This window comes from Hordeum vulgare, chromosome 1H (genome assembly GCF_904849725.1).
Source record: "Hordeum vulgare subsp. vulgare chromosome 1H, MorexV3_pseudomolecules_assembly, whole genome shotgun sequence".
Classification (NCBI taxonomy): domain Eukaryota; kingdom Viridiplantae; phylum Streptophyta; class Magnoliopsida; order Poales; family Poaceae; genus Hordeum; species Hordeum vulgare.
Window position 1 is genome coordinate 357,246,011 of NC_058518.1, and position 26,062 is coordinate 357,272,072.

The window sequence follows — 26,062 nt, forward strand, 5'->3', positions numbered from 1 at the left end:
AATTCCTCTTGAATTGCTTGTATGCGATCATATGGTAGGAGTTCATCCCGCATCTGCTAGATCTAATTTAAAGAAGGGGGTCAATAGATGCATATATATATATATGAATAAAACTCAACACAACTGATGGTAATATATAAAATAAAATTGTGAATATTATTTACGTACTTGGAAGCCTCGTTTAGAGGTCAAGTGGCGAATGAACTCGCATACGTAGTATGCACATAGAACGGTCCCTTCTTTCTGGTACAAGCACTTTACGAGAATAGAGTTCAATCAAACAGATAAGCAAGCATGGTAATGATATATTGATGAAAATTTGAATCAATTAGAGATGCGCGGAACTATCTAGTACTACTTACTTTGGGGTTCGTAAATCACAACTCTTTGTTTAGACCGGGAACCTTTTTGGTGAACTTCTTCCAAACCATGTGAGGCAAATAAAATGATTACTTGATATCAGGAAATTAATGAAAGTTGCATGCAGATATGGTCCTAGTATTGACTAAACTTACTTCTTGAGCATTGCAGTCATGTCCGCATAACCCTCGGGATCTATATGTCTCGAGTCTAAGACAGTTACTAATGCCCCGTCAAGCTTAATAGATAGCAGAATAAAGTGGAAATTGTGCATGCATATATAACTCATCAATTAGATTACTTAACCTCGAGTAAGCGATTCCAAGTATACAGAGAAGAAAGCAACACTCACTTGAAGTTGTAAGGAAACAACATTTCCTTTTTGTTTTGATGTATAAGTAACGACTTTAGCAAGTTCTCCTCAGACTCTTTGAATGCGTTTCGTATCGTCCATTCATTTACGACATGTGGTCTAATGAATGCAATGTCGAAGATTCCTCCTTTTTTATATTCGATGATCTTCAGTCGTTGATGGTTACAAACAACAACACATGTAGGTCAAATTCCTCTTGTTCGTTCTCATCCCACACACGTACACCTCTTCCATTCCATAGCTGTAAAAGTTCATCAACTAATGGCCTTAGGTACACATCAATGTCATTGTCAGGTTGTTTAGGGCCTTGGATGAGCACTGGCACAATAATGAACTTCCGCTTCATGCACAACCAAGGAAGAAGGTTATACATACATAGAGTCACAGGCCATGTGCTATGCTTGCTGCTATGCTCCCCAAAAGGATTAACGCCATATGCACTTAAACCAAACCATACATTCCTTGGGTCACTTGTAAAGTCGCTCCACTTTCTCCTGATCTTTCTCCACTCTGACCCGTCAGCGGGTGCTCTAAACTTCCCATCTTTCTTACGGTATTTTATGTGCCATGGCATCAACTCGGCATGCTTTTTGTTTATGAACAGACATTTCAACGGTGGTATTATAGGAGCATACCACAGCACCTTGGCAGGAACCCTCTTCCTGGTGCACTGGCCCTCAACATCACCAGGGTCATCTCTTCTGATCTTATACCGCAATGCACTGCATACCGGGCATGCGTTCAAATCCTCGTACGCACCACGGTAGAGGATGTAGTCACTAGGGCATGCATGTATCTTCTGCACCTCCAATCCTAGGGGGCATACAACCTTCTTTGCTTCGTACGTACTGCCAGGCAATTCGTTATCCTTTGGAAGCTTCTTCATTATTTTTAGTAGCAAACTAAATCCCTTGTCAGATACACCATTGTCTGCCTTCCATTGCAGCAATTCCAGTGTGGTACCGAGCATTGTGTTGTCATCTTCGCAATTTGGTTACAACCCTTTTTGCTATCCGCTAACATGCGATAGAACTTCCACTTCTCCCTTTCACTTTTGCATTCTCTCTATGCATCAACAATGACCCGACGAAGATCATCATCGGGCACATTGTCTGGTTCCTTTTTGATCTTCAGCTTCCCTCATTGCAGCATTACCGTATTCAGGGGCAGGTAGTTGTCAGCATCCTCTTATTATTCGTTGTCTTCCATCATAACCCCTCTTTCTCCGTGCTTGGTCTGAACACTATAGTGTGGCATAAAACCCTTCTCAAGCAAGTGGAAGTGAAGGGTTTCAGAGTTGGAGAAAGCCTTCGTATTCCCACAGACAGTACATGGAGAATGCATAAAACCATTCTACTTGTTTGCCTCAACTGCTTCGAGAACATTATGCAGGCCCTTAATATACTCGGAGGTGCGTCGGTCACCATACATCCATTGCCGGTTCATCTGCGTGCGTTATATAATAAAGTGTATTAAAAACCATTATAGCATATCATGAATAGAGAAGTGACCAAATTAATAGAAATTCATCATCACATTAAAGCCAAAGTACAGTAGTGACCAAAATAAATACATAACATTCATACATAGTTCTTATTACTGAACAACATATAGCTCTCTCGAGCATCTACTTAAAACATACATTGAAACTACAAAATTTAAATGCAACAACAAATGCGATCATAACCACAACTAAGGTACCAATTGACCCAACGACATAATGATACCAAGCCTCAATATGAATGGCATATTTTCTAATCTTTCTAATCTTCAAGCGCATTGCATCCATCTTGATCTTGTGATCGTCGACGACATCGGTAACAGTCAACTCCAATATCATCTTCTCCTCTTCAACTCTTTGTAATTTTTCTTTCAAGTAATTGTTTTATTTTTCAACCAAATTTAACTTCTCTACAAGAATTTCTATGTTGGTTGGAATTTCCGGTTCCCATACCTCCTAGATTAAAATATCTATGTCACGTTGGTCGGCATAATTGTCATAAACACTAAATAAAACAAATAGTTATAAAAGATAATATATACCACATCTGAATCATAGACAGGACGAGGGTCGAAGGAGGCGGATACCAACACCATCGCACTATATAATACCGAACAATAATAAAAGTAAGAAAATTACACAAGTGTCTATCTAAATCATACAAGTAAGAACTTTTTTATTTTAGAAAGAAGATAAGAAGAAGAGGCTAACCACGGTGGTGTCGGCGCCGAGATGGGCGCGGGCGGTCGACGGCGGTGAGGACGGGGACGGAACAGGACGAACCGCCAAACCTAGACAAATCTTGAGGAAAATGGAGCTTGGACAAGGAGCTTCTAGAGGAGAAAGCTTAAGTGTGGCTCAGGCATTTCATCGAACACCTCATGTGCATAGGTGGTGAGCTAGAGCACCACAAAGCTCTCCCACGGCCGGCCAAAAAAACAGAGCAGTGCACTGATCTACTCGCGGGCAGGGAGTATAGATAGGCCAACCATTGGTCCCGGTTTGTGGCTCGAACCAGGGTCCTGGTTCCAGCCACAAACCGGCACCAATGGTTGTGGGCCAGGAGTGAGGCCCATTGCTCCCAGTTCGTGTCTGGAACCGGGACCAAAGGGGTCAGATGAACCGGGACCAATGGCCCACGAGGCTCGGCCGGCGCCCTAGCCTCACGAACAGGGACCAATGCCCCCATGGGTCCCGGTTCATGAGTGAACCGGGATTAATGGGATTTCAGGCCTCGACCAAAGCCCTGTTTTCTACTAGTGATGGGGAAAGCACACATGTTAGAATATACATGACAATATAATTTCTATGTGAATGTAGACCAACATAACCCGTTATGTTTCTTCCTTGTCCAAACACAACTACTTACTCAAGTTTGGAAATAATTAATGGGGGTTCACAATCATAATAGATGTCCAAGATGGTATATTTATATGTGAGATCTCTCTCCCTTCATTATTCTTTCATGATCAATGACCAATACTATGTTTATTAACCTACAATAAATTTTATCAACTATACTTTTCATATGTGAAGTCATTACTCCCTATGGGATTGGCATATGATCCTTTTTATTTTCTTTATTTGTCATGATTGCCACAAGGATAAAGCACTAAAGCTCGACTAGACGTTATTATATAACCCCCGCACATGATTACATAGATAGATCAAGAAGCAAACATTCGGACTAAACTTATACTAAAAACTAATAATTCTAAATCATGAAAACTAAGATCAAACTAAGATAGGTAATGATGGTAAAAGTGATGGTGATACGATACACGGGGATCTCCCCAAGCTTGGAACAAGCCAAGGGGGTGCCCATACGTGTGTACTCAAGTGTCTTTCTTTGGTGATGGTGGACATGAAGTGGTGGCCTTGTTCTCCATGATATGTAGCAAGACATCCTTTGGGCTCTAAATTTCCTGAAGCGGATGCTGGACCATCGTGGTATTATTTTGTAATTACACCATAATATGTTTATTTTCCGGTCATCAAGAGCTTTTTCCTGCATCACTTTCACTTAGACGATAAATATCCCAATTGGAAGGTATGTGGACACGTGAGGTGTTTTCAATCCCATAATTGTGAATCAAATTGTGAAAATTATTCATGTGTAACCTGTTTATGGGCCTCCTGGTAGCAGGCCCTCCTTGTACCTCATCACTCCTTTGACTCATAGACGTCCTCATAGCTTGATTAGGGTTTGGGATGGTGGATATGCCAGCTAGAGTGCCCTTCTCGGAAGCTGGAGGGTGAACCTCTAGCGAGTCTCCAACTTCTTCTTCCATGGTGAGTTCCTCAGTTCCTTCTCTTTCACAAGCAAGACATGATCAAACCCCAGGACTGTATGGGTGTTGGATTCATTGCAATCCCATAGTGATGTGAACTAGATTATTGACTCTAGTGCAAGTGGGAGACTGTTGGAAATATGCCCTAGAGGCAATAATAAAATGGTTATTATCATATTTCCTTGTTCATGATAATCGTCTATTATTCATTCTATAATTGCATTAACACGAAACAGTAATGCATGTGTGGATAAATAAATCACAATGTGTCCCTAGCAAGCCTCTAGTTGGCTAGCTCGTTGATCAATAGATGATCATGGTTTCCTGATCATGGACATTGGATGTCATTGATAACGGGATCACATCATTAGGAGAATGATGTGATGGACAAGACCCAATCCTAAGCATAGCACTAGATCATGTTGTTCGTATGCAAAAGCTTTTCTAATGTCAAGTATCTTTTCCTTCGACTATGAGATTGTGCTACTCCCGGACACCGTAGGAGTGCTTTGGGTGTATCAAACGTCACAACATAACTGGGTGACTATAAAGGTGCACTACGGGTATCTCCGAAAGTAACTGTTGGGTTGGCACGAATCGAGATCAGGATTTGTCACTCCGTGTGATGGAGAGGTATCTCTGGGCCCACTCGATAGAACATCATAATAATGAGCTCAATGTGACTAAGGAGTTAGTCACGGGATGACGTGCTACGTAACGAGTAAAGAGACTTAGCGGTAACGAGATTGAACAAGGTATAGGTATACCGACGATCGAATCTCGGGCAAGTTCTATACCGATAGACAAAGGGAATTGTATACGGGATTGATTGAATCCTTGACATCGTGGTTCATCCGATGAGATCATCGTGGAACATGTGGGAGCCACCATGGGTATCCAGACCCCGCTGATGGTTATTGGCCGGAGAGGTGTCTCGGTCATGTGTGCATGCCTCCCGAACCCGTAGGGTCTACACACTTAAGGTTCGATGACGCTAGGGTTATAGGGAATTGTTATACAAGGTTATCGAAGGTTGTTCGGAGTCCCGGATGAGATCCTGGACATCACGAGGAGCTCCGGAATGGTCCGGAGGTAAAGATTGATATATAGGATGGATGGTTTTGGACGCCAAAAATGTTTCGGGCACCACTGGCAACGTGTCGGGACCACCAAAAGGGTTCCGGGGGCCCACCGGGAGGGGCCACCAGCCCCAGGAGGCTACATGGGCCAAGTGTGAGAGGGAACCAGCCCCTGGGTGGGCTAGTGCGCCCCCACACCCAGCCCAAGGCGCGCCACAGAGGGAAGGGGGGAAACCCTAGGCGTTGGTGGGCCTAAGGCCCACCTAGGGGTGCGCCACCCCCTCTCCTCCCCTGGTTGCCGCCCAGCACCTCCCATCTAGGGTTGCCGCACCCTTTGGGGGTGGGAACCCTAAAGGGTGTACCCCCTCCCCTTCCCCCTATATATAGTGGAGGTTTTGGCTATTGGAGACACGAAATTCTTTCTCTCTCGATGCAGCCCTACTTCTCCTCTCCCTCCTCTCCCACGGTGCTTGGAGAAGCCCTGCCGGGAGGCCTCGTAGCTCCATCTCCACCATGCCGTCGTGCTACAGGAGTTCTTCCCCAACCTCTCCCTCCTCCTTGCTGGTTCAAGGTGCGGGAGACGTCACCGGGTTGTACGTGTGTTGAACGTGGAGGTGTCGTGGTTCGGCACTAGATCATAATCACATCGCGATCTGAATCGCAGCGAGTACAACTCCATCAACCGCGTTCTAGCAACGCTTCCGCTTAGCGATCTTCAAAGGTACGAAGATGCTCTCACCCCTCTCTCGTTGCTGGTTTCTCCATAGGAAGATCTCTCGTTGCTTCCTACGTTACCTAACAGGAAGGAGAGGGAGGGCTGCCTTGGCCCGTCCTCCAAAGAGGAGGAGTTCGGCCGAGCTAGGGAGGAGTCCACCTTCCAAAAGGGAGGTGGATCCCTTCCTTTTAAAACTCCTTTTGCCTTATCTCCTTATCCCTAGCCACATGGGCCTTTAGGGAAGGCCTTCGCCAGCCCAATAAGGGCTGGTACACCTCCTCTAATATCCCATGAACTCTTTTGGTCGTCACACCCCTCACGGGGGTCCTCCGGCACCCTCCCGGCGCTCCCGGTACACTATCGATGAGCCTGAAACTTTTCCGGTGACCAAAATAGGACTTCCTATATATCAATCTTTACCTATGGACCATTCCGGAGCTCCTCAGGACGTCCAGGATCTCATGCCATACTCCGAACAATCTTCGGTAACCACATACACTATTTCCCTATAACCCTAACGTCATCAAACCTTAAGTGTGTAGACCCTACGGGTTCGGGAGACATGCACACATGACCAAGACATCTCTATGGCCAATAACCAACAACGGGGTCTGGATATCCATGTTGGTTCCCACATGTTCCACGATTATCTCATCGGATGAACCACGATGTCGGGGATTCAATCAATCTCGTATGCAATTCCCTTTGTCTACCGGTGTGATACTTGCCCGAGATTCGATCATCGGTATCCCTATGCCTTGTTCAATCTCGTTACCGGCAAGTCTCTTTACTCATTTCGTAACACATCATCCCGTGACTAACTCCTTAGTCACACTGATCTCAATATCCTGATGGATTACCGAGTGGGCCCAGAGATACTTCTCCGTCACACGGAGTGACAAATCCCAGTCTCGATTCGTACAACCCAACAAACACTTTCGTGTTGGAATTATGCCCTAGAGGCAATAATAAATATAGTTATTATTATAATTCCTATATCAAGATAATCGTTTGTTATCCATGTTATAATTGTATTGAATGAAGACTCATTTACATGTGTGGATACATAGACAAAACACTGTCCCTAGCAAGCCTCTAGTTGGCTAGCCAGTTGATCAAAGATAGTCAGTGTCTTCTGATTATGAACAAGGTGTTGTTGCTTGATAACTGGATCACGTCATTAGGAGAATCACGTGATGGACTAGACCCAAACTAATAGATGTAGCATGTTGATCGTGTCATTTTGTTGCTACTGTTTTCTGCGTGTCAAGTATTTGTTCCTATGACCATGAGACCATATAACTCACTAACACCGGAGGAATACTTTGTGTGTATCAACCATCGCAACATAACTGGGTGACTATAAAGATGCTCTACAGGTATCTCCTAAGGTGTTCATTGAGTTAGTATGGATCAAGACTGGGATTTGTCACTCCGTGTGACGGAGAGGTATCTCGGGGCCCACTCGGTAATACAACATCACACACAAGCCTTGCAAGCAATGTGAATTAGTGTAAGTTGCGGGATCTTGTATTACGGAACGAGTAAAGAGACTTGCCAGTAAACGAGATTGAAATAGGTATGCGTATATTGACGATCGAATCTCGGGCAAGTAACATACCGAAGGACAAAGGGAATGACATACGGGATTATATGAATCCTTGGCACTGAGGTTCAAACGATAAGATCTTCGTAGAATATGTAGGATCCAATATGGGCATCCAGGTCCTGCTATTGGATATTGACCGAGGAGTCTCTCGGGTCATGTCTACATAGTTCTCGAACCCGCAGGGTCTGCACACTAAAGGTTCGACGTTGTTTTATGCGTATTTGAGTTATATGGTTGGTTACCAAATGTTGTTCGGAGTCCCGGATGAGATCACGGACGTCACGAGGGTTTCCGGAATGGTCCGGAAACGAAGATTGATATATAGGATGACCTCATTTGATTACCGGAAGGTTTTCGGAGTTACCGGGAATGTACCGGGAATGACGAATGGGTTCCGGGAGTTCACCGGGGGGGCAACCCACCCCGGGGAAGCCCATAGGCCTTGGGGTGTCACACCAGCCCTTAGTGGGCTGGTGGGACAGCCCAAGAAGGCCCTATGCGCCATAAGAAGAAAATCAAAGAGAAAAGAAAAAAAAGGAGGAGGTGGGAAAGGGAAGAAGGACTCCACCCACCAAACCAAGTTGGACTCGGTTTGGGGGGGAGACCTTCCCCCCTTGGCTCGGCCGACCACCTTGGGACTCCTTGAGCCCCAAGGCAAGGCCCCCCCTCTCCCACCTATATATACGGATGTTTTAGAGCTGATTTGAGACGACTTTTCCACGGCAGCCCGACCACATACCTCCACGGTTTTTCCTCTAGATCGCGTTTCTGCGGAGCTCGGGCGGAGCCCTGCTGAGACAAGATCATCACCAACCTCTGGAGCGCCGTCACGCTGCCGGAGAACTCTTCTACCTCTCCGTCTCTCTTGCTGGATCAAGAAGGCCGAGATCATCGTCGAGCTGTACGTGTGCTGAACGCGGAGGTGCCGTCCGTTCGGCACTAGATCGTGGGACTGATCGCGGGACGGTTCGCGGGGCGGATCGAGGGACGTGAGGATGTTCCACTACATCAACCGCGTTCACTAACGCTTCTGCTGTATGGTCTACAAGGGTACGTAGATCACACATCCCCTCTCGTAGATGGACATCACCATGATAGGTCTTCGTGCGCGTAGGAAAATTTTTGTTTCCCATGCGACGTTCCCCAACAGTGGACCAGAGCTAGGTTCATGCGTAGATGTCTTCTCGATTAGAACACAAAAGTTTTTGTGGGCGGTGATGTGTGCTTTGCTGCCCTCCTTAGTCTTTTCTTGATTCCGCGGTATTGTTGGATTGAAGCGGCTTGGACCGACATTACTCGTACGCTTAGGAGAGCCTGGTTTCATCGCTACGAGTAACCCCGTTGCTCAAAGATGACTGGCAAGTGTCAATTTCTCCAACTTTAGTTGAATCGGATTTGACCGAGGAGGTCCTTGGATGAGGTTAAATAGAAACTCATATATCTCTGTTGTGGTGTTTGCGTAAGTAAGATGCGATCCTACTAGATACCCATGGTCACCACGTAAAACATGCAACAACAAAATTAGAGGACGTCTAACTTGTTTTTGCAGGGTATGCTTGTGATGTGATATGGCCAACGATGTGATGTGATATATTGGATGTATGAGATGATCATGTTGTAATAGATAATATCGACTTGCACGTCGATGGTACGGCAACCGGCAGGAGCCATAGGGTTGTCTTTATACTAACGTTTGTGCTTGCACATGCGTTTACTATTTTGCTAGGATGTAGCTTTAGTAGTAATAGCATGAGTAGCACGACAACCCCGATGGCGACACGTTGATGGAGATCATGGTGTGGTGCCGGTGATGGAGATCAAGGAGCACGTGATGATGGCCATATCATGTCACTTATGAATTGCATGTGATGTTAATCCTTTTATGCACCTTATTTTGCTTAGAACGACGGTAGCATTATGAGATGATCTCTCACTAAAATTTCAAGACGAAATTGTGTTCCCCCGACTGTGCACCGTTGCTACAGTTCGTCGTTTCGAGACACCACGTGATGATCGGGTGTGATAGACTCAACGTTCACATACAACGGGTGCAAAACAGTTGCGCACGCGGAACACTCGGGTTAAGCTTGACGAGCCTAGCATGTGCAGACATGGCCTCGGAACACATGATACCGAAATGTCGATCATGAATCATATAGATGATATGATTAGCATAGGGATGCTTACCACTGAAACTATACTCAACTCAAGGTGATGATCGGACTTGAGCTAGTGTAAGTGGATCATGAACCACTCAAATGACTAGAGAGATGTACTTTTTGAGTGGGAGTTTAGCGAATAATTAGATTAAGTTAAACCCTAATTATCTTGAACATAGTCTAAGTCCACTTTGAATATATTTGTGTTGTAGATCATTGCTCACGCGACAGTCACCCTGAATTTTAATACGTTCCGAGAGAAAGCTAAGTTGAAAGATGATGGAAGCAACTTTGTAGACTGGGCTCGTAATCTTAAGCTAATCTTACAAGCTGGGAAGAAGGATTATGTCCTTAATTCTGCGCTAGGAGATGAACCACCCGCTACGGCTGATCAGGATGTTAAGAACGCTTGGTTAGCACGTAAGGAGGACTACTCAGTAGTTCAATGTGCAGTCTTGTATGGCTTAGAACCGGGACTTCAACGTCGCTTTGAGCGTCATGGAGCATTTGAGATGTTCCAGGAGTTGAAGTTTATCTTTCAGAAGAACGCCCGAATCGAGAGGTATGAGACCTCCGATAAATTCTATGCTTGCAAGATGGAGGAGAACTCGTCTGTCAGTGAACATGTGCTCAAAATGTCTGGGTACTCAAACCGTCTAGCTGAGCTGGGGATTGAACTCCCGCAAGAGGCTATCACTGACAGAATCCTTCAATCACTGCCGCCAAGCTATAAAGGCTTTGTGTTCAACTACAACATGCAAGGGATGAACAAGTCTCCCGGTGAGTTGTTTGCGATGCTGAAAGTCGCAGAGTCTGAACTCCGTAAAGAGCATCAAGTGTTGATGGTGAATAAGACCACTAGTTTCAAGAGAAACGGCAAAGGCAAGAAGGGTAATTCAAAGAAGAGCGGCAAGCCTGTTGCCAATCCGACAAAGAAACCCAAAGCTGGACCTAAGCCTGAAACAGAGTGTTACTATTGCAAGGGTATGGGTCACTCGAAGCGCAATTGCCCCAAGTATCTGGCAGATAAGAAGGCGGCCAAAGAAAAATTAGGTATATTTGATATACATGTTATTGATGTGTACTTAACCGGCTCTCGTAGTAGTGCCTGGGTATTTGATACCGGTTCTGTTGCTCATATTTGCAACTCGAAACAGGAACTGCGGAATAGACGAAGGCTAGCAAAAGATGAAGTGACGATGCGCGTAGGAAATGGTTCCAAGGTTGATGCAATCGCCGTCGGCACAGTTTCACTTCAGTTACCATTAGGATTAGTTATGAACTTGAATCATTGTTATTTAGTGCCTGCGTTGAGCATGAACATTATATCTGGATCTTGTTTATTGCGAGACGGTTACTCTTTTAAGTCAGAGAATAATGGTTGTTCTATTTCTATGAGTAACATCTCTTATGGTCATGCACCCAATGTGAGAGGATTTTTCATATTGAATCTTGATAGCGATACACACATACATAACATTGAGACCAAAAGAGTTAGAGTTAACAATGATAGCGCCATATTTTTGTGGCACTGCCGCTTAGGTCATATTGGTGTAAAGCGCATGAAGAAACTCCATGCCGATGGACTTTTGGAGTCACTTGACTTTGATTCACTTGACACGTGCGAACCATGCCTCATGTGCAAGATGACTAAAACTTCGTTCTCCAGAACAATGGAGCGTGCAAGTGACTTGTTGGAAATCATACATACCGATGTGTGTGGTCCGATGAGCATAGAGGCACGCGGAGGATATCGTTATTTTCTCACCTTCACTGACGATTTGAGTAGATATGGTTATGTCTACTTAATGAAGCACAAGTATGAAACATTTGAAAAGTTCAAGCAATTTCAGAATGAAGTTGAAAATCATCGTAACAAGAAGATCAAGTTCCTACGATCTGATCGTGGGGGTGAATATCTGAGTTTCGAGTTTGGTGCTCACTTAAGACAATGTGGAATTGTTTCACAGTTGACACCGCCTAGAACACCACAGCGTAATGGTGTGTCCGGACGTCGTAATCGTACTTTATTAGAGATGGTGCGATCTATGATGTCTCTTACCGATTTGCCGTTATCGTTTTGGGGTTATGCATTAGAAACAGATGCATTCGCTTTAAATAGGGCACCATCAAAATCCGTTGAGACGACACCATACGAACTGTGGTATGGCAAAAGGCCAAAGTTGTCGTATCTTAAAGTTTGGGGATGTGATGCTTATGTCAAAAAGCTTCAGCCTGAAAAGCTGGAACCCAAAGCGGAAAAGTGCGTCTTCATTGGTTACCCAAAAGAGACAGTTGGGTACACCTTCTATCTCAAATCCGAGGGCAAAGTGTTTGTTGCTAAAAGCGGAGCTTTTCTCGAGAAGGAGTTTCTCTCGAGAGAATTGAGTGGGAGGAAGATAGAACTTGACGAGGTTGTCGAACCTCTCATCCCTCTGGATGGTGGCGCAGGGCAAGGGGAAACCTTTGTCGTTGCGACGCCGGTTGAGGAGGAAGTTAATGATAATGATCATGAAACTCCGGTTCAAGTTTCTATCGAACCACGCAGGTCGACGAGACCACGTGCTGCTCCAGAGTGGTATGGTAATCCCATCTTATCAATCATGTAGTTGGACAACAATGAACCTGCAAATTATGAAGAAGCAATGGTGGGCCCAGATTCCAACAAATGGCTAGAAGCCATGAAGTCCGAGATAGGATCCATGTATGAGAACAAAGTGTGGACTTTGGAGGTACTGCCTGAGGGCCGCAAGGCTATTCAGAACAAATGGATCTTTAAGAGGAAGACGGACGCTGACGGCAATGTGACCGTTTATAAAGCTCGACTTGTGGCAAAGGGTTTTTCACAAGTTCAAGGAGTTGACTACGATGAGACATTATCACCCGTAGCGATGCTTAAGTCCGTCAGAATCATGTTAGCAATAGCTGCATTTTTCGATTATGAAATCTGGCAGATGGATGTCAAAACGGCGTTCCTTAACGGTTTCCTTAAGGAAGAATTGTATATGATGCAACCCGAAGGTTTTGTCGATCCTAAGAATGCTAACAAGGTGTGCAAGCTCCAGCGATCCATTTATGGACTGGTGCAAGCATCTCAGAGTTGGAACAAACGCTTTGATGAGGTGATCAAAGCATTTGGGTTTATACAAGTGGTTGGAGAATCTTGTATTTACAAGAAAGTGAGTGGGAGCTCTGTGGCGTTTCTAATATTATATGTGGATGACATATTGTTGATTGGAAACAACATAGAGTTTTTGGAGAGCATAAAGGATTACTTGAATAAAAGTTTATCTATGAAGGACCTAGGAGAAGCTGCTTACATTCCAGGCATTAAGATCTATAGGGATAGATCAAAACGCCTGATAGGACTTTCACAAAGCACATACCTTGATAAAGTTTTGAAGAGGTTGAAATGGAACAGTCCAAGAAGAGGTTCTTGCCAGTTTTACAAGGTACGAGATTGAGTAAGACTCAGTGCCCAGCAACTGATGAGGATAGAGAGCATATGCGCTCCGTCCCCTATGCTTTAGCCATAGGTTCTATCATGTATGCAATGTTGTGCACTAGACCGAACATTAGCCTGGCCATAAGTATGGCAGGTAGGTTCCAGAGTAATCCAGGAGTGGATCACTCGACAACGGTCAAGAATATCCTGAAGTGCCTGAAAAGGACTAAGGAGATGTTTCTCGTGTATGGAGGTGACGAAGAGCTCGCCGTAAAAGGTTACGTCGATGCAAGCTTTGACACAGATCCGGACGACTCTAAGTCGCAAACCGGATACGTATTTATTCTTAATGGGGGTGCGGTAAGCTGGTGCAGTTCCAAGCAAAGCGTCGTAGCAGATTCTACATGTGAAGCGGAGTACATGGCTGCCTCGGAGGCAGCTAAGGAGGGTGTCTGGATGATGCAGTTCATGACGGATCTTGGAGTGGTGCCAAGCGCATTGAATCCAATAACCTTGTTCTGTGACAACACGGGTGCCATTGCCTTAGCAAAGGAACCACGGTTTCACAAGAAGTCCAGACACATCAAACGACGCTTCAACCTCATCCGCGACTACGTCGAAGGAGAGGACGTAAATATATGCAAAGTGCACACGGATCTGAATGTAGCAGACCCGCTGACTAAACCTCTTCCATGGCCAAAGCATGATCAACACCAGAACTGTATGGGTGTTAAATTTATTACAATGTAATTCGCATGATGATGTGAGGGCTCGATTATTGACTCTAGTGCAAGTGGGAGACTGTTGGAATTATGCCCTAGAGGCAATAATAAATATATTTATTATTATAATTCCGGTATCAAGATAATCGTTTATTATCCATGCTATATTTGTATTGAATGAAGACTCATTTACATGTGTGGATACATAGACAAAACACTGTCCCTAGCAAGCCTCTAGTTGGCTAGCCAGTTGATCAAAGATAGTCAGTGTCTTATGATTATGAACAAGGTGTTGTTGCTTGATAACTCGATCACGTCATTAGGAGAATCACGTGATGGACTAGACCCAAACTAATAGACGTAGCATGTTTATCGTGTCATTTTGTTGCTACTGTTTTCTGCGTGTCAAGTATTTGTTCCTATGACCATGAGATCATATAACTCACTAACACCGGAGGAATACTTTGTGTGTATCAAACGTCGCAACGTAACTGGGTGACTATAAAGATGCTCTACAGGTATCTCCGAAGGTGTTCGTTGAGTTAGTATGGATCAAGACTGGGATTTGTCACTCCGTGTGACGGAGAGGTATCTCGGGGCCCACTCGGTAATACAACATCACACACAAGCCTTGAAAGCAATGTGACTTAGTGTAAGTTGAGGGATCTTGTATTACGGAACGAGTAAAGAGACTTGCCGGTAAACGAGATTGAAATAGGTATGCGGATACTGACGATCGAATCTCGGGCAAGTAACATACCGAAGGACAAAGGGAATGACATACGGGATTATATGAATCCTTGGCACTGAGGTTCAAACGATAAGATCTTCGTAGAATATGTAGGATCCAATATGGGCATCCAGGTCCCGCTATTGGATATTGACCGAGGAGTCTCTCGGGTCATGTCTACATAGTTCTCGAACCCGCAGGGTCTTCACACTTAAGGTTCGACGTTGTTTTATGCGTATTTGAGTTATATGGTTGGTTACCGAATGTTGTTCGGAGTCCCGGATGAGATCACGGACGTCACAAGGGTTTCCGAAATGGTCCGGAAACGAAGATTGATATATAGGATGACCTCATTTGATTACCGGAAGGTTTTCGGAGTTACCGGGAATGTACTGGGAATGACGAATGGGTTCCGGGAGTTCACCGGGGGGGCAACCCACCCTGGGGAAGCCCATAGGCCTTGGGGGTGGCACACCAGTCCTTAGTGGGCTGGTGGGACAGCCCAAGAAGGCCCTATGCGCCATAAGAAGAAAATCAAACAGAAAAGAAAAAAAAGGAGGAGGTGGGAAAGGGAAGAAGGACTCCACCCACCAAACCAAGTTGGACTCGGTTTGGGGGGGGAAGACCTTCCCCCCTTGGCTCGGCCGACCCCCTTGGGGCTCCTTGAGCCCCAAGGCAAGGCCCCCCCCCTCTCCCACCTATATATACGGAGGTTTTAGGGCTGATTTGAGACGACTTTTCCACAGCAGCCCGACCACATACCTCCACGGTTTTTCCTCTAGATCGCGTTTCTGCGGAGCTCGGGCGGAGCCCTGCTGAGATAAGATCATCACCAACCTCCGGAGCGCCGTCACGCTGCCGGAGAACTCTTCTACCTCTCCGTCTCTCTTGCTGGATCAAGAAGGCCGAGATCATCGTCGAGCTGTACGTGTGCTGAACGCGGAGGTCCGTCCGTTCGGCACTAGATCGTGGGACTGATCGCGGGACAGTTCGCGGGGCGGATCGAGGGACGTGAGGACGTTCCACTACATCAACCGCGTTCACTAACGCTTCTGCTGTATGGTCTACAAGGGTACGTAGATCACACATCCCCTCTCGTAGATGGACATCACCATGATAGGTCTTCGTGCGCGTAGGAAATTTTTTGTTTCCCATGCGACATTCCCCAACATTTCGGAGATACCTGTAGTGCACTTTTATAATCACCCAGTTACGTTGTGACATTTGGTACACCAGAGCACTCCTACGGTATCCGGGAGTTGTACAATCTTATGGTCTAAGGAAACGATACTTGACATTAGAAAAGCTTTAGCAGACAAACAATACGGTCTAGTGCTATGCTTAGGATTGGGTCTTGTCCATCACATCATTCCCCAATGATGTGATCCCGTTATCAATGGCATCCAATGTCCATGATCAAGAAACCATGATCATCTATTGATCAACGAGCTAGCCAACTAGAGGCTCACTAGGGACACATTGTGATCTATATATTCACACATGTATTACAGTTCCAGGTTAATACAAATTATAGCATGAATAATAGAAAATTATCATGAACTAGGGAATATAATAATAACCACTTTATTATTGCGTCTAGGGCATATTTCCAACAGTCTCCCACTTGCACTAGAGTCAATAATCTAGTTACATTGTGATGAATCGAACACCCATAGAGTTTTGGTGCTGATCATGCTTTGCCCGTGGAAGAGGTTTAGTCAACGGGTCTGCGACATTCAGATCCGTATGTACTTTACTAATATCTATATCTCCATCCTGGATGTATCCACGAATGGAGTTGAAGCGACGCTTGATGTGCTTGGTCTTCTTGTGAAACTTGTGCTCCTTTGCAATAGCAATAGCTCTAGTGTTGTCACAGAACAGAGTCATCGGGCCCGACACACTTGGAATCACTCCTAGGTCGGTGATGAACTCCCTCATCCAGACTCCTTCGTGTGCTACTTCTGAAGCAGCTATGTACTCCACTTCACATGTAGAGGCCGCCATGACGCTTTGCTTGCGACTGCACCAGCTAACTACCCCATTTTTCAAAATGTACACGTATCCGTTTTGTAAATTAGAGTCATCCGGATCTGTGTCGAAGCTACCATCGACGTAACCCTTTACGACGAGCTCTTCGGCACCTCCATAAATGAGAAACATATATTTAGTCCTTTTCACGTACTTGAGGATATTCTTGACCCTGTCTAGTGATCCACTCCTGGATCACTCTGGTACCTCCCTACCAAACTTACGGCAAGGTTCACATTAGGTTTGGTACACGGCATGGCATACATGATAGAGCCTATGGTTGAAGCATAGGGGACGGTACTCATCTTTTCTCTATCTTCCGCCATGGTCGGGCGTTGAGTCATACTCAACCTCACACCTTGTAATACACGCAAGCACCCCTTCTTAGCCTTATCCATATTGACCTTCTTCAATATCTTGTCAAGGTATGTGCTTTGTGAAAGACCTATGAGGCGTCTCGATCTATCTCTATAGATCTTGATGCCTAATATGTATGCAGCTTCTCCAAGGTCCTTCATTGAAAAACTCTTATTCAAATAGGCCTTGATGATTTCCAATAGTTCTATATCATTTCCCATCAACAATATGTCATCCACATATAATATGAGAAATGATATAGAGCTCCCACTCACTTTCTTGTAAATACGGGCTTCTCCATAATTTTGTACAAACCCAAACGCTTTGATCACCTCATCAAAGCAAATGTTCCAACTCCGAGATGCTTGCACCAGCCCATAGATGGAGCGCTGGGGCTTGCATACCTTGTTAGCACTGCTAGGATCAACAAAACCTTCCGGCTGTATCATATACAATTCTTCTCTAAGAAAGATGTTCACGAATGCTGTTTTGACGTCCATTTGCCAGATTTCATAATCATAAAATGCGGCAATTGCTAACATGATTCGGACCAACTTCAGCATCACTAGGGGTGAGAAGATCTAATCGTAGTCAATCCCTTGAACTTGTTGATAACCCTTAGAGACAAGTCGAGCCTTATAGATGGTCACATTACCATCCGCGTCAGTCTTCTTCTTAAAAATCCATTTATTTTCTATGCCTCGCCGGTCATCGGGCAAGTCCACCAAAGTCCATACTTTGTTCTCATACATGGATTCTATCTCGGATTTCATGGCCTCAAGCCATTTGTTGGAATCTGGGCCCGCCATCGCTTCTTCATAGTTTGAAGGTTCATTGTTGTCCAACAACATGATTTCCATGACAGGGTTGTCGTACCAATCTAGTGCGGAACGTACCCTTGTCAACCTTCGAGGTTCAATAGCAACTTGATCCGAAGTGTCATGATCATCATCATTAACTTCATCTCTAGCCGGTGCAGGCGCCTCAGAAACATTTTCTTGCGCTGCGCTACTCTCCGGTTCGAGAGGAGGTACAATTACCTCATCAAGTTCTATTTTCCTCCCACTTACTTCTTTCGAGAGAAACTCTTTCTCTAGAAAGGATCTATTCTTGGCAACAAAGGTATTGCCTTCGAATATAAGATAGAAGGTGTACCCAATAGTTTCCTTAGGGTATCCTATGAAGACGCATTTTTCCGCTTTGGGTTCGAGCTTCTCTGGTTGAAGTTTCTTCACATAAGCATCGCAGCCCCAAACTTTAAGAAACGACAGCTTAGGTTTCTTGCCAAACCATAATTCATACGGTGTCGCCTCAACAGATTTAGACGGTGCCCTATTTAAAGTGAATGCGGCAGTTTCCAATGCATATCCCCAAAATGATAGCGGTAAATCGGTAAGAGACATCATAGATCGCACCATATCCAATGAAGTGCAATTACGACATTCAGACACACCGTTACGCTGCAGTGTACCAAGCGGCATGAGTTGTGAAACAATTCCACATTTCCTTAGGTGTGTGCAAAACTCGTGACTCAAATATTCTCCTCCACGATTAGATCATAGAAACTTTATTTTCTTGTCACGTTGATTCTCCACCTCACTCTGAAATTCCTTGAACTTCTCAAAGGTTTCAGACTTGTGCTTCATTAAGTAGACATACCCATATCTACTTAAATCATCAGTGAGGGTGAGAACATAACTATAGCCACCGCGAGCCTCAACACTATCGCATACATCGGTATGTATTATTTCCAATAAGTTGGTTGCTCGCTCCATTATTCCGGAGAAGGGAGTCTTGGTCATCTTGCCCATGAGGCACGGTTCGCATGTGTCAAATGGTTCAAAATCAAGTGACTCCAAAAGTCCATCTGTATGGAGTTTCTTCATGCGCTTTATGCTGATATGACCAAGGCGGCAGTTCCACAAGTATGTGGTACTATCATTATCAACCTTACATCTTTTGGTACTCACAATATGAATATGTGTAACATCACGATCGAGATTCATCAGGAATAAACCATTAACCGGCGGGGCATGACCATAAAACATACCACTCATATAAATAGAACAACCATTATTCTCGTATTTAAATGAGTAGCCATCTTGCATCAAGCGAGGTCCCGATAGAATGTTCATGCTCAAAGCTGGTACTAAATAACAATTATTAAGGTTTAAAACAAATCTCGAAGGTAGATGTAGAGGTAGCGTGCCGACGGCGATCACATCGACCTTGGAACCATTCCCAACGCGCATTGGCACCTCGTCCTTAGCCAACCTATGTTTGTTCCGTAGTTCCTGCTTAGAGTTGCAAATGTGAGAAACAGCACGGGTATCAAATACCCAGGAGCTAGTACGAGTGCTGGTAAGGTACACATCAATAACAAGTATATCACATATACCTTTAACGTTGTCGGCCTTCTTGTCCGCTAAGTACTTGGGGCAATTCCGCTTCCAGTGACCTGTTCCCTTGCAGTAATAGCACTCAGTCCTCGGCTTGGGTCCTTTCTTTTACTTCATCCCGGCAACTGGCTTACTGGGCGCGGCAACTTCTTTGTCGTCTTTCTTGAAGCTTTTCTTACCCTTGCCCTTCTTGAAACTAGTGGTCTTATTGACCATCAACACTTGATGTTGTTTCTTGATTTCTACCTCCGCAGATTTCAGCATTGAATACAACTCGGGAATAGCCTTTTTCATCCCTTGCATGTTGTAATTCATCACAAAGCCTTTATAGCAAGGTGGAAGCGACTCGAGGATTCTGTCAATGACCGCATCATCCGGAAGTTCAACTCCCAGTTGAGTCAAGCGGTTGTGCAACCCAGACATTCTGAGTATGTGCTCGTTGACAAAACTATTCTCCTCCATCTTACAGCTAAAGAACTTGTCGGAGACTTCATATCTCTCGACCCGGGCATGAGCTTGAAAAACAAGTTTCAGCTCCTCGAAAATACCATATGCTCCATGTTGCTCAAAACGCCTTTGGAGCCCCAGTTCTAAACTGTAAAGCATGTCGTACTGAACAAGAGCGTAGTCATCACTCTGCGACTGCCAAGTGTCCCTAGCGTCCTGGTCTACCACGGGAACGGGAGGATCATCTAGCGGTGCATCAAGGACATATGCCTTCTTGGAAGCCATGAGGATGAGCTTCAAGTTACGAGCCCAATCTGCACAATTGCTACAATCGTCTTTCAGCTTGGTTTTCTCTAGGAACGCCTTGAAATTGAATGGGACATTTTCGTTGGCCATTGGATCAACAATATATGTAAATATAATTTTAGACTAAGTTCATGATAATTAAGTTCATCTAATCAAATTACTAATGAACTCCCACTTAGATCGACATCCCTCTAGTCATCCAAGTGTTACATGATCCACGTGGACTAGCCCGTGTTCGATCATCATGTGATACGGACTAGTCATCAATGGTGAGCATCTCCATGCTGATTGTATCAACCATACAACTCATGTTCGACCTTTCGGTCTCCCGTATTCGAGGCCATGTTTGTACATGCTAGGCTCGTTCAGTCAACCTAAGTGTTCTGCATGTGTAAACTGGCTTACACTCGTTGTATGCAAACGTTAGAATCTATCACACCCGCTCATCACGTGGTGCTTTGAGACAAGGAACCTTTGCAATGGTGCACACTTAGGGGAATACATATCTAGAAATTTTAATGAGGGATCATCTTATCTTTGTTACCATCGTTCCAAGCAACAAGATGAAAATCATGATAAACATCACATGCAATCATATAGTGACATGATATGGCCAATATCATCTTGCTCCCTTGATCACCATCTTCGGGGCACCATGATCATCATCGTCACCGGCATGACACAATGATCTCCATCATTGTGTCGTCGCGAAGTCGTCACGCCAACTATTACTTCTACTAGCTAACTATTAGCAATAAAGTAAAGTAATCAACATGGCGTTGCATCTCATACAATAAATTAAGACAACTCCTATGGCTCCTGACGGTTGTCATACTCATCGACATGCAAGTCGTGAATCCTACTACAAGAACATGATCGATCTCATACATCACATCCTTTTGACCATATCACATCACATATCATAACCTGCAAAAACAAGTTAGATATCCTCTAATTGTTGTTGCAAGTTTTACGTGGCTGCTTAGGGTTTCTAGCAAGAACGCTTCTTACCTACGTGATATCCACAACGTTTATATGCCAATGACATTTACCCTTCATAAGGACCCTCTTCATCGAATCTGATACGACTAAAGTGGGAGAGACAGACACCCGCTAGCCACCTTATGCACCAAGTGCATGTCAGTCGGTGGAACCGGTCTCACGTAAGAGTATGTGTAAAGTCGGTCTGGGCCGCTTCATCCCACGATGCCACCGAATCAATATAAGACTAGTAACGGCAAGCAAATTGACAAATCAGCGCCCACAACTTTTGTGTTCTACTCGTGCATAGAATCTACGCATAGAACCTTGGCTCGGATGCCACTGTTTTGGATCATAGTAATTTCAAAAAAAAATCCTACGCCATGCAAGGATCTATCTATGGAGAAACCAGAAACGAGAGAGGTTGTAGAGCATCTTCATACCTTTGAAGATCGCTAAGCGGAAGCGTTGCTAGAACGTGGTTGATGGAGTCGTACTCGCAGCGATTCAGATCGCGGTAGATTCCGATCTATGCACCAAACGATGGTACCTCCGCGTTTAACACATGTACATATCGGAGGCGTCTCCTCCTTCTTGATCCGGCAAGTAGAGAGGAGAAGTTGAGGGAGAGCTCCGGTAGCACGACGGCATGGTGACGGTGGAGCTATGTGGTTCTCCGGCAGGGCTTCGCCAAGTGCTGCGGAGGAGGAAGAAGAGAGAGGTAGGGTTGCGCCGTGGGAGAGAGATGAATTATTGTGTCTCAAAAATCCGAAAACCTCAAGTATATATAGGGGGAAGGAGAGGGAGGGCTGCCTTGGCCCCTCCCTCAAGGAGGAGGAGTTCGGCCGAGCTAGGGAGGAGTCCACCTCCCACAAGGGAGGTGGATCCCTTCCTTTTAAAACTCCTTTTGCCTTATATCCTTATCCCTAGCCGCATGGGCCTTTAGCGAAGGCCTTTGCCAGCCAAATAAGGGCTGGTCCACCTCCTCTAACAGCCCATGAACTCTTTTGGTCGTCACACCCCTCCGGGGGGTCCTCCAGCACCCTCCCGGCACTCCCGGTACACTACTGATGAGCCCGAAACTTTTCCGGTGACCAAAATAGGACTTCCTATATATCAATCTTTACCTCCGGACCTTTCCGAAGCTCCTCGTGACGTCCGGGATCTCATCCGGGACTCCGAACAACCTTCTCTAACCACATATACTATTTCCCTATAACCCTAGTGTCATCGAACCTTAAGTGTGTAGACCCTACGGGTTCGGGAGACATGCACACATGACCGAGACATCTCTCCGGCCAATAACCAACAGTGTGGTCTGGACATCCATGTTGGTTCCCATATGTTCCACGATGATCTCATCGGATGAACCATGATGTCAGGGATTCAATCAATCCCGTATGCAATTCCCTTTGTCTACCGGTATAATACTTGCCTGAGATTCGATCGTCGGTATCCCTATACCTTGTTCAATCTCGTTACCGGCAAGTCTCTTTACTCGTTCTGTAACACATCATCCTATGGCTAACTCCTTAGTCCCACTGAGCTCAATATGATGATGGATTACCGAGTGGGCCCAGAGATACATCTCCGTCACACAGAGTGACAAATCCCACTCTCGATTCGTACAACCCAACAAACACTTTCGGAGATACCTGTAGTGCACCTTTATAATCACCCAGTTACGTTGTGACGCTTGGTACACCCAAAGCACTCCTACAGTATCTGGGATTCACACAATCTCATGGTATAAGGAAATGATACTTGACATTAGAAAAGCTTTAGAAGACGAACAACACGATCTAGTGCTATGCTTAGGATTGGGTCTTGTCCATGACATCATTACCCAATGATGTGATCCCGTTATCAATGACATCCAATGTCCATGATCAAGAAACCATGATCATCTATTGATCAACGAGCTAGCCAACTAGAGGCTCACTAGGGACACATTGTGATCTATATATTCACACATGTATTATGGTTTCCGGTTAGTACAATTATAGTATGAATAATAGACAATTATCATGAACTAGGGAATATAATAATAACCACTTTATTATTGCCTCTAGGGCATATTTCCAACAAGGTCAGACATCTTCAGCACAAGCTTCAGCACTTTCAGCACCAGCTCCAGCTCAAGCACATCCCGTATCAACTCCTCTAGCTCTAGGGACATAAACAGACGACTTCATCATCAGCTCCACTATCGACTCCATCATCAGCTGCCCAGAGAGATGAGTAGTTCTATACTTTTTAACTTTTTGGTAACTTGTTGCCAAAGGGGGAGAAAGGTATATGTTGGGGATGTTATCCCGTTATAAGACCCGCCCTAGGGGGCGGTTAGGATAATGGCGGCACAGGATCCATGTTCAAGATGGGTTGTGACTTGTGAAGCGGAAGACGCAAGGCATACGCTGTGAGAGACAGTTGGCCCAAGACCCGAAGAAGGCGACTTACAGCCCATATGGGAAAAGAGTTGCCTGGAGTTTCCTTGCAGACGGGACAAGGTGAGTTGGAGACGTACCGGCTCATGAACTGTAATGTGATCCAGACTCTTGTAAACCTAGAGCCTTGACCTGTATATAAAGGCGAGTCTCTAGGGTTGATCAGGCTAAGTTAACATCAATCGAGAGCTAGGTCAGGCGAATTAGCACCCTTGTAATCGATTTCCGCAGCAATATACACACAGCAGAAGGTAGGATTTTACCTCAATCTGAGGGGCCGAACCTGGGTAAGCTCGTCTCCCGTTTCCCTATCAACCACTTTGAGTCGCCACATAGTTGCGATGGCTTCACCACTGAGTCCTTTCACGGGGACATCTGCCGTGACAAAACCACGACAGTTGGCGCACACCATGGCGCAAGCGCACAGTGGAGTTGAGTTCTTGAAGGGAGCCCTTCCAGGGTTCGGGAGCTACGCGGTCGGTCTCATGACTAAGAGTCGCCGCAGAAAGTACTACATCGACAATTCGAGCTCGGGTCCCGGGGCCGGTTCAATCAAGCAGGATACCGGGTCCCCTTTGGCAAGATCCACGTCTTCATTGGCAAGATCAGAATGTCGGTTCCCGAGTCGGACATCTGCACCAACATCGTCGAGCCGGCTCGGCTCGCCCAACCCGCCACGTCTCGTATTGGACGGCGTCGCGTCTTCGTCAGTTTCATGCAAGGGGCTAGCCTCCCGGATGAGCGGGAAGCTGGTGGAGATACCCCTCTCAATTCTGATGGCGAGTCATCGATCGGAGATACCGACTCAATCTACCCTCTCTACGAGGGAAGGTTGGGCGGTTTTCCTGAGGCAGCGATCTTTGAAGGGCCGTAGGAACCACCCCGCCAAGTCGCTATCTATATGGCAGGAACCACGGCGGCTCCAGACCAACCGAACGCGGCACCCGCCAATGGGACCAGCGGATTAGGGAAGACCCCGGCTCAAGCCATGTCAGATCTCATGGCTGAGATGTCAAAACTCATGGCAGTAGCTGTGATGGCTGATAAGAAAGCAGAAGTTAACGCTGAATTGGCTAAACTTCGCGAAGAGATGGCTCAAATACAACGCCATATTGACGCGGAGAAGACCCGGATGGAGGATCAGCAAGTTCAGATCGACGAGGAGGCGGAGCAATTGAAATTGGAGGCATAGCGACTCGAACGCCGACGAGTCGCGTCGGACGTTGTTTATCAGAGAAGCGTTAGATTCGTGTCCCACCCAACCTTAATCCTACTCACCTGTTCAGTAGCCCAAACGCCCGGCGCAGACCATAACCCGCCATGCCAAAGCAATCCACACGGTGAAATTGTCTAGCAGCCAATGCAGCCCCCGTTGAACCCGCACGCAGCTCAACACTTCCAAACACCTCAAGGTCACTTCTCCACCCAAGTGGAGAATGTGCTAGCTGCGACCCGCCACTTGGAGTCTCCTCCTATTCGTGGAAATACCGTGCTGGAGGTGGAGGCAAGGAACGCCATAGAGATGTTAAAGACTGCGGTGGTCTAGCAGGCGCAGTTTCCATACAATCGTGATCGTCTGCACTCTACGCCGCAGGCAAGCCACATGAAGAGTCGCCCAGATGATCCTCTGGCGGTTTCCAGCGATGTTCGTCGACACTGTCGGCGTTCTGGGAATGGGGGTACCCATACCTGCCTGCCCGCGGCCCAAGGCTGGCTCACTTCACCAACCAAAACCAATGGGCCAGGCACCACTCAAGGCAAGTCCCTCGCGAGGGCCCGAACCTCGCGAGGAGGAGCACCATCAAGACCCGCAGGGGGCCTCATCAGGACCCCTCCGGAGCGGCGGATATTCCAAGGTAAGGCGCAGCCTCAGGGGTCAAGGATGACGTGTAGGAAGGACAGGCGAGCAGCAGACAGCGGGGCGAACAGTTTCGCCTTTAGTGCAAAGGGGGCAAGGACGTACGCGGGTGCCGAAGGCATCTCCCAAAGCTTTCCATTCTGGTGCAACCAAGCCATCGTCGCCCGCCAGCAGGACGGGCGTCACCCCTAGACCCGTCCCTGTTGCGCTGACAGCCACTTTTGCACGCAAAGACCATCATTGGGAAGGGGG